At 31.0% G+C, this 16,007-nt stretch overlaps 1 long non-coding RNA gene across 9 annotated transcripts in view; it reads right to left on the reverse strand.

The window, feature by feature from the left end:
* Positions 1–16,007, reverse strand: part of LOC110807278 (uncharacterized) — a 28,768-nt gene that overhangs the window by 6,169 nt on the left and 6,592 nt on the right. For 2 of the 9 annotated variants that reach the window (XR_015817023.1, XR_015817003.1), the window contains 9 exons: positions 10,733–15,896; positions 10,000–10,066; positions 9,807–9,920; positions 8,630–8,749; positions 8,307–8,353; positions 4,583–5,125; positions 4,177–4,303; positions 945–1,007; positions 62–128 (listed from right to left, as the gene is read on the reverse strand). This is a non-coding gene — a long non-coding RNA (uncharacterized LOC110807278). The remainder of the gene's footprint in view (positions 1–61; positions 129–944; positions 1,008–4,176; positions 4,304–4,582; positions 5,126–8,306; positions 8,354–8,629; positions 8,750–9,806; positions 9,921–9,999; positions 10,067–10,732; positions 15,897–16,007) is intronic. The other 7 variants (XR_015817024.1, XR_015817016.1, XR_015817011.1 and 4 more) reach the window with 7 other exon arrangements.

The raw sequence follows: 16,007 nt of genomic DNA on the forward strand, positions 1-16,007 counted from the left end.
TCAGAAATAGTAAATAGAGATGAAGAGAAGCACACAAGGATGATTGTGCTGGAAATAATACCTACACTTAAGAATCTGTCTATGTTAAGAAAAAGTCTGTCACCACACGATCTTCTGTTGCATCATACCTAACCAAAACCAACAATAGAATTAAAGACAACAAGCCATAACAGAGGAACAAGAATATCGTACCCTGTTTCTTCAATATATAACCTAGTTTAGCAAACTAATGATGTCTAATACATATCAAGCGATAATAATTTGATTTTGTGATCTATTTTTCTAAAGCAAACCACTCAAAAAAATATCTGACCAGATTGAAGCAACTACAGTTCAATTCATGTTGTCGTCGTATAAATGTCGGCACAAAAAATCATCACATTTTTTAAGAATCTCAAAACTCAATATTTCATGGGTTCTGTTAAGCAGAAAGGATAAGATACCAAACACTGTAAATTAAGCAATTAGGGGTCGAATTGCCTGCAGCAGTGAGAACTACGCTCATGCAACACGTACACACTGTGAAGTAATTAAATACAAAAGCTACTTACAAGTTCATAATAAATTGAAGAAAATTGATAATAAATAGTCAATTCGAAGTAAATAGAAAGAAACAGACATTTCTTTCCCTTTCTCCCATTCATTTGCCAGGAAAAATGCACAACTTTCTTATTTGATCAACTAATTTTAAGTTTATCCAAAAATGTAGACGAGCAACAACGAATGCGTGAGACCACATTTAGGATTAATGTTTGAGATCGTACTAGATAGTTTACCCACCTATGTTGTAACCATTAAATGTCACTACAACATTTGCTAATGCTGAATTATCGGAGTCCATCCAAAAAGCAAGTGTTCCTCCGTATTGTGCCATTCAGGTAAATGGTCAAGGGAGTCACTGAAAATTTAATTAAATGATCATGGGTACTTAATATATAATATACCTGTTTGCCACTGACCAACCGTCCATGCAAGGGGGGATTCAGAGCAAACAATTCCACCTATCACTGCAAATGTTGTTAAAAGAAAGAAGCGAATAAACGAAGCGAGAAAGAAAGAGACTTTTCTACAAAAGCTCAAATTCTACCTCAAATACAAAGAGATTATGCAGTATTCGCATAGAAAATACATCACGCAAATAATAAAGCAAAGAAGGAAGGAAGGAAAGAAAATCAAAGCCAAAAAAAAAAAACGTCTTTCTCCGAGGGAATCAAACAGTGCAGCGATGACTTACCAAACGCATGAATAACTGCATATTTAAATGATAATTTAAGTTTAGAAACAAACATAGAAAAAAAGCAAAAAACACAAAGAAAGGAAAGAAAATAAAGAAACTATTCAATCATATCTCGAATTCTGCCTCTAGAATGCTTCCGTCATTGTTAGTGAGTGCTGCAATATCTATGAATGTATACAGGTTATGTAGTGTACAATAACAAATAATAAACTGCGAAAAACAAAATGAATGTTAACATATCCTCAACAATAACTGTGCTAAATTATCAAAAACTACATCAATATTCTATAAATGATCATAGGTAGTTAATATACCTCTTTCCCACTAACCACCATTCATGCAAATCGCGAATTCAGAGCAAACAATCCCATCTATCATTGCAAATTTAATTAAAAGAAAGAAACAAAGCTAAGAAGAAAGACAGAAAGGAACTTTTCTACCAAACCTCATATTCTACCTCTAATGCAAGGAGATTATACAGAATATTCGAATAGAAAATCCATCATACAAATAATGAAACAAAGAATGAGTAAAATAGATAGAAGGAAGGAAAGAAAAAAAAAGTCAGTCTCCTCAGGAATTAAATAGTGCAAGAAGATCAAGTCATACGTAATTTTTGCTCGATTCACATTCAATTCTTTATTATTCATGAACTCTAATAAAAGATTGAAATATTTAAATCTGAGTGGACTTGGAGTAGTACTCAAAGTAGCTTACGTACCTTCTTTTTTAGAATCAAGTAATACGTAGTTATGTTTAATCCATGAAATCTAATAAAAAATTTCAATGCTTCAGTTTTACTGAACTTGAAGTGGTACGCCAAGCGGCCTGCGTACAATCTTTTTGAGAATTAAGTCATGCATAATTCTGCTCAATCCGCGAATTCTAATAAAAAATTAAAACGATTAATTTGACTGAACTTAGTGTAGTACACCAAGCTGCCTACGTACCTTCGTTTTGAGGATCAAGTCATACGTAGTTCTGCTCCATCCGTTTCATTTTTTTTATAAGAACTCGTAGATAATAAAGTATTAGATTTCAAGAAAACTTAAAACAAAATGCACTGCTATTCGGGTTTGCAGATTTCGAGATGAACGAGAAATTAAAGATATAGGACGTTTTTTTGTTTAAAAGAAAATATGGGACCTTTCAAATAGTTATATATTTCAAGAGAAATGAAAGATGAAACTCAATGCTTTTGCTCATTTGTGTAATTTTCGATTGTTTCAAGAAAGATTGGGAAATGAAATGGAGTATATAGCAATACAAATGAAGAATCAAAGACAATGACTTTTTCTCCACCGGATAATTTTTGAAAAAGTTGAAAAAATCGCTTTCGTAGTACAAGCAGACTTGAAGAGTGGCTTTTGTTGCTATTTGGGTTTTGAAGGCAATAAGAAAATAAAGAGTCGGTACATTCTTAGCATAATTAAGTTTAAAGATCGACAGAACAAAACTAAGTTACTGTCAAATGCTAACAAAGTACTGATTCTTTCCCTTCAATTTCTAAAAAGCCACATACATCATTGTTAAAGGTTACTTGTGCTGAACAAAGCGATGTAATTTTCTTTTCCAACATTTCCAAATATACCCAGTGCATTCGAGAGTCATTGGGATAGATTTTCTTCATTTGCCTTTCTGCGAACACTCCATTCATTACTCAATCTTTTTTGTAATAGTAAAACATTACACGGGTAAGCGAAACAAGTTAAATTTCATCTTTTATTTTCTTTAATATATGGAAGTCTTTAAAGGCTATTATATTTTTAGTTTTTCTTTCTTTTTTGAAATCCAATAGAATTGGAAAGAACTATGCTTTATATTTAATTGACTTGAAATTCATTAGTGATTGGAGGAAATTATATTCACTACTTTATTATCCATGTAAAGCTAATAAGAATTTGAAGTGCTTAAGACTTAGAGTAGTACTCCAAGCTGCCGATGTACCTTCTTTTTGAGGATCAAATTATACGTAATTCTACTCGATCCGCAAATTCTAATAAAAGATTGAAATGTTTAATTTTGACTGAACTTGGTGTCGTACGCCGAGCTGCCTACGTACCTTCTTTTTGAACATCCAGTCACACGTAGTTCTACTCTATCCATTTCATTTTCTATAAAACTTTGATAAAGCACTAGATTTCTTCGGCACATGTAAGTAAAGCAAAGTATGATAGTTTAAGACATAATGGAATAAGAATTACTATTGAGAGTTACAAGAAACGAAGAGTTCGAGAGATGATGGCTAAAAAGGAAACTAGGAATGATGATTCACTTGAGTTAGCCCATATCATAACCTTCAGCACCATAAAGACTAGCTAGTCAAGTCACTTCTGATCTAAAATTTATCTCAGAACATAGAGGTCAAAAATTTGTTAGGATAAGATATGGTCAAAAAACACCTAATCAAGATTTGGCGAGATCTGTATTGAGTTAGTTTGCCAGGTGTTTTGCCTATAAATGCATCGCTTGCTCCTAGGGAGACATAAGTTATGCAGTATATGATTGGCAAATGCATCAATTGATAATTATGAACAGTAAACTAAATCAAGGAACCAAATCATAGGTTTTACGGCACAAAAATAGCAAATGCAAGGAACTTAATAAAAGAAGCAAAAGTTGAATCTTTACATGTCCTTTACTCATCCCTATCTCTTGTCCTGCCTAAAAGAAATCACACTAATATGCAATAAATTCTTTTCCTATAGAAAAAATAATATTTAAGAGAAAATGAGAACATACGAAAAAGAGAAGGAAATTAGACACACTCTCAGAGAAAGGAAAAAAGAAACAAATTAAAAAAATGAGACAAACTAACACCCTTAACAAGGAATACCATCTAAACTGAATATGCAATCAGTGATTAATACATATGTTAGTAGCACAATAAAAACATATGCTCCATTCAATAACTATGAAAAGAAAAGAGATTGTTTTACCTCTTCTTGCCAATAATTATGCCCACATCATACTGCTTCACTTGTCCCGCCTAAAAGACAACTTCAATATGCAAATGTGCGATTGTGAAACTTGACAAGGTACAATTTTTTCATTGACGAACTTTTCCTGTAAACTCATATTTATAACTATTTTTTTCATAAATTTATATAAAAAAGGAAAGAGATGAGGAAGGAAAAAAGGTACAAAGAAAGTTTTCTATGGAAGCTTGGATTTAAAGCCACTTAATGTGACTGCAAATTTAATAATTATAAACAGAAAACTAAATTAAAGAACCAAATCATAGAACACACACACATATATGTTTATAGTAAGTATCATAGGTTTTACAGCACCAAATAACAAAGACAGTGAACTTAGTAAAAGAAGCAAAAGTTAAATATTTACCTCTTATTGCAATAATGTCTTTGCTCGTCCCTGTCTTTTGGCCTGTTAAAAGAGATCTTACTAATATGTAATAAGTTCTATTCTTATGAAAAAAAAAATAATATACAAAAAATATAGAATTCTATAGATCCCGATTTATTTATGATGCAATGGTATATTACCAAAGAATGCTAGAGACACATAAGCTGAAGAGAAAAACTTGAATGCACAATACAACCATATAAGAAGCAAATGCCTAGACCAAGAGTTCCAATCAAAATACCAATAATGTGAGCATCTTTCGCCTTCTCCACTAGGTAACATCTGCATGAGTTGTTACTCACAAAAATCCAAGAATGGCATGTAAGGAAAGATCAACGGTACACAAGGTCGAGAAAAGATAGATGATTTAACATGCAAAAAACATAATACAAACTTCAAAAATTGTAAATAGAAATGAAGAGAAGCACACAAGGATGACTGTGCTGGAAATAATACCTACACTTAAGAATCTGTCTTTGTTAAGAAAAGTCTGTCACCAAATGATCTTCTGTTGCATCCTACCTAACCAAAACCAACAATAGAATTAAAGAAAAAGTAATTAAAAAAGGACAACTAGCCATAACAGAAGAACAAGAATATCGTACCCTGCTTCTTCAATATATAATCTAGTTTAGCAAACTAATGACGTCTAATACATAACAAGCGATAATAATTTGATTTTGTGATCTATTTTTCCAAAGCAAACCACTCAAAAAAATATCTGACCAGATTGAAGCAACTACAAGTCAATTCATGTTGTCGTCGTATAAATGTCGGCACAAAAAATCATCATATTTTTTTAGAATCTCAAAACTCAATATTTTATGGATTCTGTTAACCAGAAAATATAAGATACCAAATACTGTAAATTAAACAATTAGAGGTCGAATTGCCTGCAGCAGTGAGAACTAAGGTTATCCAACACCTACACACTGTAAAGTAATCAAATACAAGAGCTACTTATAGGTTTATAATAAATTGAAAAAATTGATAATAAATAGTTAATTCGACTAAACGGAAAGAAACAAACACTTCTTTCCCTTTCTCCCATTCTTTTGCTAGGAAAATGCACAACTTTCTTATTTGATCAACTAATTTCAAATTCATCCAAAGATGTAGACGAGCAACAATGCATGCGTGAGACCATATTAAGGATTAATGTTTGATATCGTACTAGCTAGTTTACCCACCTATGTTGCAATCATTAAATATCAGTACAACATTTGCAAATGCTGAATTATTAGAGTCAATCCAAAAAACAAGTGTTTCTTTATTTTTTGCTCTTCAGTTAAATCCCAGATCAAGCCCCCACTGTTATATATAGCACTGGTTGCTACATCGATAGTGTCATCGTTAGCATGCAACAAAGAAAGAAAGAAGGAAGGAAGGAAGGAAGGAAGGAAGGAAAGAAAAGCAAAGCCAAAAAAAAAAAATGAAATATCGTTCTCCGAGGGAATTAAACAGTGCATGGATGACTTGCCAAACGCATGGATAATTATGTATTTAAATGATCAATTTAAATTTAGAAACAAACACAGAAAAAAGAAAAAAAAAACATAAAGAAATGAAAGAGAAAATAAAGAAACTATTCTACCATATCTTGAATTCTGCCTCTAGAATATTTTAGCCACTTTTAATGAGTGCTGCAATATCCATGAACATATATCCAATTTATCTCATTGTCTCAAATGGTATACATGTGCATTGATGTGTGGAAAACATCTAAGGATATACTGAGTGTAAAAAGTCCAACAAGAACCTATTAACTCAAGAAAATACATTACAATTCCAAAAATATGTCTAAATTTCTAAGACAAAAAAAAGTAACAAAGCTACTAGAAACTGCAAAAATTCAATTGAAAAACCTAAATGGAAACCAGAAATTCCTTTAATCAAAGAAAAATAAACACAAAAATACCCAGAAACTTTTTGACCAAAAAAATATGGAAGTGAAAATCAAGACTTGCTAAAAATAACCAATTGAGGCCTGAAACAAGGCCCTATGGCTAGTCGGCCAAAAGGCAGAAACCTAGCAAAACTCTGAAATGTTAAAAACAGAAGTTCTTTTAGGTAAAAGCAGAAGTTGTTTTGATTTTTAATAAAGATGAATCAAAAGCTAGAAATTGACCAGTGATGCAAGAGGTAAATAATATATCTAATGAACATATTTGTTTTTATATTGTATTAATTAATAAATTAAATATTTTTTTAAAATATAATATTAATTTATTACTAATAAATTTTTATATTCTATAATTATTAAAATAACATTTATTTTAAAATTAAACAATAATTTAAAATTACTATTTATATTCAATAAAATAAATATTTTAATATGATGAAATTGTTAGAATAATTTTTTTAAAATAATTATTTAAATAATTAATTTTTTTTTTTTTTTTACTTTTACATAATTTTTTATAATTTTAACATATATGATTAATTTTATAACATAATTAGTTTCATTTTATATTCAAAACACTCCTACAGTAAGTTTTAACAAACACTACACGAGTTTTTACCTTACAGTAAGTTTTAACAAACACTACACGAGTTTTTACCTTAAAACATATTCTACCGACAACTATTTCAGCACATACGTCATTGTTGAAGGTTATTTGTGCTGAAACAAAGCAATACAATTTTCTTTTTCAACATTTTCAAATATACCCAGTACATTCAAAAGTCATTGTTTTAAATTTTCTTCATTTGCCTTGCTAAAGACTCCATTCCCTACTCATTCTTTTTTGTAGTAATAAAAAATTACACGAGTAATCAAAATAAGTTAAATTTTATCTTTTATTTCCTTTGAGATATAAAAGTCTTTAAAGGCTATTATATTTTCAATTTCTCTTTATTCTTGAAATCCAATAGAATTGGAAAGAATTGTATTTCATATTCAGTTTACTTGAAACTTAATAATAATTAGAAAAAGTTATATTCAATATTTTATTATCCATGTAAGTCTAATAAAAATTTGAATGCTTAAATTTGATAGGAGTTGTAGTAATATTTCAAGCTGCCGATGTACCTTTATATTTAGGATCAAGTGATATGTAATTCTTTTCAATCTACGAATTCTAATAAAAAATTAAAATGATTAAATTTGCTTGAACTTGGTGTACTATGCGCCAAGCTACCAACGTGCCTTCTTTTGTGGATCAAGTTCTACTCCATTCATGTCATTTTTTATTAAACTTTGCTGAAGCAGTAGGCATCTTCAGCACATGTAAGTAAAGTAGAGTTCGATAGTTCAAGAGATAATGAAACTAGAATTATTATTGGGAGTTAGAAGAATGGAAAAGTTCGAGAGATAATGGTTGAAGAGGAAACGGGGAATGATAATTCACTTGAGTTAGCCCATATCATAACTTTCAACACCATAAAGACGAGTTAGTCAAGCCACTCATAATCCAAAATCTATCTTAGAACATAGAAGTTAAAAATTTCTTAGGTTAGGATAGGATCAAAAAACACCTAACGAAGATTTGGCAAGATGTGTACTAAGTTAGTTTGCTAAGTTTTTTTTTTTTGTCTAAATACATCACTTGCTCTTAGGGATACATAAGTTATCCAGTATATGATTAGCAAAAGCATCAATTAATAATTATGAATAGGAAACTAAATAAGTATTACGGGTTTTAGAACGCACAAATAGCAAAGGCAAAGAACTTAATAAAAGAAGCAAATGTTGAATCTTTACCTCTTAGTAGCAATAATTCCTTCACCCATCCCTATTTCTTTGCCTGCCTATACGAGATCATACTAATATGCAATAAGTTCTTTTTTTTATGAGAAAAATAATATTAAAGAGAAAGTGAGAATATACAAAAAAGAAAAGAGAATTAGACATACTCCCAAAAAAAGGAAAAAAGAAATAAACTAAAAAAATAAGACAGACTAACTCCCTAATAAGGAATGCCATCCAGACTGAATGTGCAATTAGTGACAATACATAGGTTAGTAGCATGATGACGACAAATGCTTCATTCAAAAACTATGAAAAAAAAAGAGAGAATGCTTTACCTCTTCTTGCCAATAACTATGCCAACATCATCTGTTTCTCTTACCGCCTAAAAGACCACTTCAATATGCTAATATGTGATTGTAAAACTTGACGAGGTACCACTTTCTCATCGATGGACTCTGTGTAAATTCAAATTTAGAACTTTTTATTATAAATTTATATGAAAAAGGAAAGAAATGAGTATGAAAGAAGGTACAAAGAAAGTTTTCTATGCAAGCTCGGATTTAAAGCTACATAATGTGAATGTAAATTTAAATTAAGAAACAAACATAGATAGAAAGAAAAAACACAGAAAAGAAAGAAGGTATTAAAGAAAATTTTCTATCATATCTTGGATTCTCCCTCTAGAATGCTTTAGTCGCATTAGGCAAGTGTCGCAATATACAGATTATATAGTGTACAATAGCAAATGCATCATTAAATAACTGTGAAAAAAAAAATGAATCATTAAATCTCCTCAACAATAATTATGCCAACATCCTTCTCTTCTCTTAGGATATGATTTAGAAAGGAAAATTTTTATTCTAGATTTAGCTATTCGCTTAGTAAGAGAATTAGGACTTCCATCACGTAATCGCAAGGCCTTTTCCAAGTATGTACACTAAAGCTAGCATTCCATCCTAATCTTCCTACTTGATCATTGTTTCGGCATAATTCAAGGTTTATCAATGATTAAATGTCCCCCTGACAAAAGAAAGCTTTTATTAAGCTCTTCACATAAAGAAGACCACCTTGATGTAAAATAAGCCTAAACTAGATTAGCTTTTCATACAATTTTCTGTTAAGAACAAAGAACAAGACATCAAAAATCATCCTATCTCCGTTCACATACCACCATTCTAAAACATGATAAGTGAAGGCAGTCACACTAAATAAATTAAAACATGATTCTATTTATTCCCTGTTGATTTGACGTTAATATAAATATAAAACAATACTACTCCTTCCACAACTACATTTCTTTAAGGTCGGAGAGAGAGAGAGAGAGAGGAGGTTTTTTATAAAAAAAAATACTTGGTTTACGAAGTGTAAGAGATAGAACTTTTACCCATTTTTTTAACATTCTTAGATTTCTAAGACGAAAACAATATATGCAATGCAAGTACATAATAGCTGCCAAAACTTGTTAATTGTTAAATGCTGATCATATCATGCAGATCAAAATCTTCTATGTACCCTGCCTGAAAGAAGGAAAACCGTGCTTCTTCTAACTGATTCCTTACTTCCACTGGATTAGAATTAATCAAATCTCGAAATTCCATAACATATTCTCCAGTCCATTGTCTCCCTCTAGATTGAACAAGAATACAAGATTTGAGTATTCAAATCAAACTGCTTGTGAAAAGAAACCAGCATCAAACTGCTTTACCTGGCTAATTTTGCCCACATCCACAGCAACATGACTGTAATTCTTCCACAACTGCCAGCTGTTTCGTCTTAAATAAAATCATGTTTCCTTCTATCATGACCCAGATTTCGAAACAATAGAAATAAACAATAATTTGCAAAATTACACATAAAAAATTACATAAAAGAAATATTTCTCCTATAAAGTATTATTGGTTTAGAACCTTTTGTATTTTCTCCTCATCAGATTGTCTTTGAAAAATTTGTAACTTGTTAAACATAACCAAGGGTGTCTATTGATGGGATGGATCTTATCTTCTTTAAAAAAAAAAATTTAAAGATTCAGCAGTTTGGTGATTTCGAATTTACCAAGCATGTTAATCGGCATTGTGCCACATAGAATTCTATAGATCTCGATTCATTTATGATGCAATGGTATATTACCAAAGAATACTAGAGACATAAGCTAAAGAGAAAAACTTGAATGCACAATACAACCATATAAGAAGCATGCCTAGACCAAGAGTTCCAATCAAAATCCCAATAATGCGAGCATCTTTTGCCTTCTATACCAGGAAATATCTGCATGAATTGTTACTCACGAAAATTCAAGAATGGTATACAAGGAAGATCAATGTTACATAAGGTCGACGAAAGACAGATGATTTAATATGCAAAAAATAGAATACAAACTTTAAAAATTGTGAATAAAAATCAAGAGAAACAGATAAGGATGACTGTGTTAAAAATAATACCTACACTTAAGAATCTGTTTCTCTTGAGAAAAGTCTGTCACTAAATGATATTTAGTTGTCTCGTACCTAACAAAAACCAATAATAGAATTAAAAATGGACAATAGCCATAACAAAGGAACAATAATATCTTACCCTGTTTCTTTAATATATAATCTTGTTTAGCAAACTAATGACGTCTAATACATATCAAGCAATAATAATTTAATTTTATGATCTATTTTTCCAAAGCACACAACTCATAAAAATATATGACCAGATTGAAGCAACTACAATTCAATTCATGCTGCTGTCGTATAAATGTCTGCACGAAAAATCATTCAATTTTTTTAGAATTTCAAAACTCAATATTTCATGGGTTATGTTAACCAGAAAAGATGAGGTACCAAATAATGTAAATTGAGCAATTAGAGATCAAATTGCTTGCAGCAGTGAGAACTAAGCTCGTCCAATACGTACATGCTGTAAAGTAATTAAATACAAAAGCTATCTACAGGTATATAATAAATTGAAAAAATTGATAACAAATAGTTAATCCAAAGTAAACAGAAAGAAACAAAAACTTCTTTCCCTTTCTCCCATTCTTTCGCTAGGAAAATGCACAACTTTCTTATTTGATCAATCAATTTCAAGTTCATCCAAAGATATAGACGAATAATAATGCATGCGTGAGACCATATTTATGATTAATGTTTGAGATCGTACAAAATAGTTTACCCACCTATGTCACAAGTATTAAATGTCAGTACAACATTTGTGAATGCTGAGTTATTAGAGCAATAAAAAAAAAAGCAAGTGTTTCTCCGTTTTGCGCCCTTCAGGTAAATCCTAGATCAAGCCTCCAAAGTTATACATACCATTGGTTGTTGCACTGATACTATCATCTTTAGCATGGAACAAAAAAAGAAAGAAGGAAGGAAGGAAAAAAAAGCAAAGCCAAAAAAAAATGAAAGAAATGTCTTTCTCCGAGAGAATCAAACAGTACAGCGATGACTTACCAAATGCATGAATAACTGTATATTTAAATGATAATTTAAGTTTAGAAACAAACATAGAAAAAAAGCAAAAAACACAAAGAAAGGAAAGAAAATAAAGAAACTATTCTATCATATCTCGAATTCTGCCTCTAGAATGCTTCCGTCGTTGTTAGTGAGTGCTGCAATATCTGTGAATGTATACAGGTTATGTAGTGTACAATAACAAATAATAACTGCGAAAAACAAAATGAATGTTAACATATCCTCAACAATAACTGTGCCAAATTATCAAAAGTCACATCAATATTCTATAAATGATCATAGGTAGTTAATATACATCTTTCCCACTAACCACCATCCATGCAAAGCGCGAATTCAGAGCAAACAATCCCATCTATCATTGCAAATTTAATTAAAAGAAAGAAACAAAGCTAAGAAGAAAGACGGAAAGGAACTTTTCTACCAAACCTCAGTTTCTACCTCTAATGCAAGGAGATTATACAGAATATTCGAATAGAAAATCCATCATACTATAAATAATGAAACAAAGAATGAGTGAAATAGATAGAAGGAAGGAAAGAAAAGAAAAGTCAGTCTCCTCAGGAATTAAATAGTGCAAGAAGATCAAGTTATACGTAATTTTTGCTCGATTCACATTCAATTCTTTATTATTCATGAACTCTAATAAAAGATTGAAATATTCAAATATGACTGGACTTGGAGTAGTACTCAAAGTTGTCTACGTACCTTCTTTTTTAGAATCAAGTAATACGTAGTTATGTTTAATCCATGAAGTCTAATAAAAAATTTCAATGCTTCAGTTTTATTGAACTTGAAGTGGTACGCCAAGCGGCCTACGTACAATCTTTTTGAGAATTAAGTCATGCATAATTATGCTCAATCCGCGAATTCTAATAAAAAATTAAAACGATTAATTTGACTGAACTTAGTGTAGTACACCAAGCTGCCTACGTACCTTCTTTTTGAGGATCAAGTCATACGTAGTTCTGCTCCATCCGTTTCATTTTTTTGATAAGAACTCGTAGATAATAAAGTATTGAATTTCAAGAAAAGTTAAAACGAAATGCACTGCTATTCGGGTTTGCAGATTTCGAGATGAACGAGAAATTAAAGATATAGGACGTTTTTTTATTTAAAAGAAAATATGGGACCTTTCAAATAGTTATATATTTCAAGTGAAATGAAAGATGAAACTCAATGTTTTTTGCTCATTTGTGTAATTTTCGATTGTTTCAAGAAAGATTGGGAAATGAAATGGAGTATATAGCAATACAAATGAAGAATCGAAGATAATGACTTTTACTCCACCGGATAATTTTTGAAAAAGTTGAAAAAATCGCTTTCGTAGTACAAGCAGACTTGAAGAGTGGCTTTTGTTGTTTTTTGGGTTTTGAAGGCAATAAGAAAATAAAGAGTCGGTACATTCTTAGCATAATTAAGTTTAAAAATCGACAGAACAAAACTAAGTTACTGTCAAATGCTAGCAAAGTACTGATTCTCTCCCTTCAAATTCTAAAAAGCCACATACATCATTGTTGAAGGTTACTTGTGCTGAACAAAGCGATGTAATTTTCTTTTCCAAAATTTCCAAATATACCCAGTGCATTCGAAAGTCATTGGGATAGATTTTCTTCATTTGCCTTTCTGCGAACACTCCACTCATTACTCAATCTTTTTTGTAGTAGTAAAACATTACACGGGTAAGCGAAATAAGTTAAATTTCATCTTTTATTTTCTTTGATATATGGAAGTCTTTAAAGGCTACTATATTTTCAGTTTTTTCTTTCTTTTTTGAAATCCAATAAAATTGGAAAGAACTGTGTTTTATATTTAATTGATTTGAAATTCATTAGTGATTGGAGGAAATTTTCTTTCTTTTTTGAAATACAATAGAATTGGAAAGAACTGTGTTTTATATTTAATTGACTTGAAATTCATTAGTGATTGGAGGAAATTATATTCAGTACTTTATTATCCATGTAAGGCTAATAAGAATTTGAAGTGCTTAAGACTTAGAGTAGTACTCCAAGCTGCTGATGTACCTTCTTTTTGAGGATCAAATTATACGTAATTCTACTCGATCCGCAAATTCTAATAAAAGATTGAAATGTTTAATTTTGACTGAACTTGGTGTAGTACGCCGAGCTGCCTACGTACCTTCTTTTTGAACATCCAGTCACACGTAGTTCTACTCTATCCATTTCATTTTCTATAAGACTTTGATAAAGCACTAGATTTCTTCGGCACATGTAAGTAAAGCAAAGTATGATAGTTCAAGAGATAATGGAATAAGAATTACTATTGAGAGTTAGAAGAAACGAAGAGTTCGAGAGATGATGGCTAAAAAGGAAACTAGGAATGATGATTCACTTGAGTTAGCCCATATCATAACCTTCAGCACCATAAAGACTAGCTAGTCAAATCACTTCTGATCTAAAATCTATCTCAGAACATAGAGGTCAAAAATTTGTTAGGATAAGATATGGTCAAAAAACACCTAACCAAGATTTGGCGAGATCTGTATTGAGTTAGTTTGCCAGGTGTTTTGCCTATAAATGCATCGCTTGCTCCTAGGGATACGTAAGTTATGCAGTGTATGATTGGCAAATGCATCAATTGATAATTATGAACAATAAACTAAATCAAGGAACCAAATCATAGGTTTTACGGCACAAAAATAGCAAATGCAAGGAACTCAATAAAAGAAGCAAAAGTTGAATCTTTACATATCCTTTACTCATCCCTGTTTCTTGTCCAGCCTAAAAGAAATCATACTAATATGCAATAAGTTCTTTTCCTATAGAAAAAATAATATTTAAGAGAAAATGAGAACATACGAAAAAGAGAAGGAAATTAGACACACTCCCAGAGAAAGGAAAAAAGAAACAAATTAAAAAAATGAGACAAATTAACACCCCTAACAAGGAATACCATCCAAACTGAATATGCAATCAGTGATCAATACATAGGTCAGTAGCCCAATAACAACAGATGCTCCATTCAATAACTATGAAAAGAAAAGAGATTGCTTTACCTTTTCTTGCCAATAATTATGCCCACATCATACAGCTTCACTTGTCCCGCCTAAAAGACAACTTCAATATGCAACTATGTGATTGTGAAACTTGACAAGGTACAACTTTCTCATTGACGAACTTCTCTTGTAAACTCATATTTATAACTATTTTTTTCATAAATTTATATAAGAAAGGAAAGAGATGAGGAAGGAAAAAAGGTACAAAGAAAGTTTTCTATGGAAGCTTGGATTTAAAGCCACCTAATGTAACTGTAAATTTAATAATTATAAACAGGAAACTAAATTAAAGAACCAAATCATAAAACATACATATATACATACATATATATATATATATATATCTGTAATAAGTGTCACAGGTTTTACAGCACGCAAATAACAGAGGCAGTGAATTTAGTAAAAGAAGCAAAAGGTAAATCTTTACCTCTTATTGGCAGTGAACCAAATCATAAAACATACATATATACATACATATATATATATATATCTGTAATAAGTGTCACAGGTTTTACAGCACGCAAATAACAGAGGCAGTGAACTTAGTAAAAGAAGCAAAAGGTAAATCTTTACCTCTTATTGGCAATAGTTCCTTTACTCATCCCTGTCTTTTGGCCTACCTAAAAGAGATCTTACTAATATGCAATAATTTATATTCTTATGAAAAAAATAATATTAAATAGAAAATGAGAATATACAAAAAACATAGAATTCCATAGATCCCGATTCATTTATAATGCAATGGTATATTACCAAAGAATGCTAGAGACACGTAAGCTGAAGAGAAAAGCTTGAATGCAAAATACAACCCTATACGTAGCATACCTACACCAAGAGTTCCAATCAAAATACCAATGACGTGAGCATCTTTCGCCTTCTCCACCGGGTAACATCTGCATGAATTGTTACTCGCGAAAATCCAAGAATGGCATGTAAGGAAAGATCAACGGTACATAAGGTCGAGGAAAGACAGATGATTTAACATGCAAAAAACAGAATACGAACTTCAGAAATAGTAAATAGAGATGAAGAGAAGCACACAAGGATGACTGTGCTGGAAATAATACCTACACTTAAGAATCTGTCTATGTTAAGAAAAAGTCTGTCACCACATGATCTTCTGTTGCATCATACCTAACCAAAACCAACAATAGAATTAAAGACAACAAACCATAACATAGGAACAAGAATATCGTACCCTGTTTCTTCAATATATAACCTAGTTTAGCAAACTAATGACGTCTA

This window comes from Carica papaya, chromosome 1 (assembly GCF_054855325.1).
Source record: "Carica papaya isolate Zhongbai chromosome 1, ASM5485532v1, whole genome shotgun sequence".
Lineage (NCBI taxonomy): Eukaryota > Viridiplantae > Streptophyta > Magnoliopsida > Brassicales > Caricaceae > Carica > Carica papaya.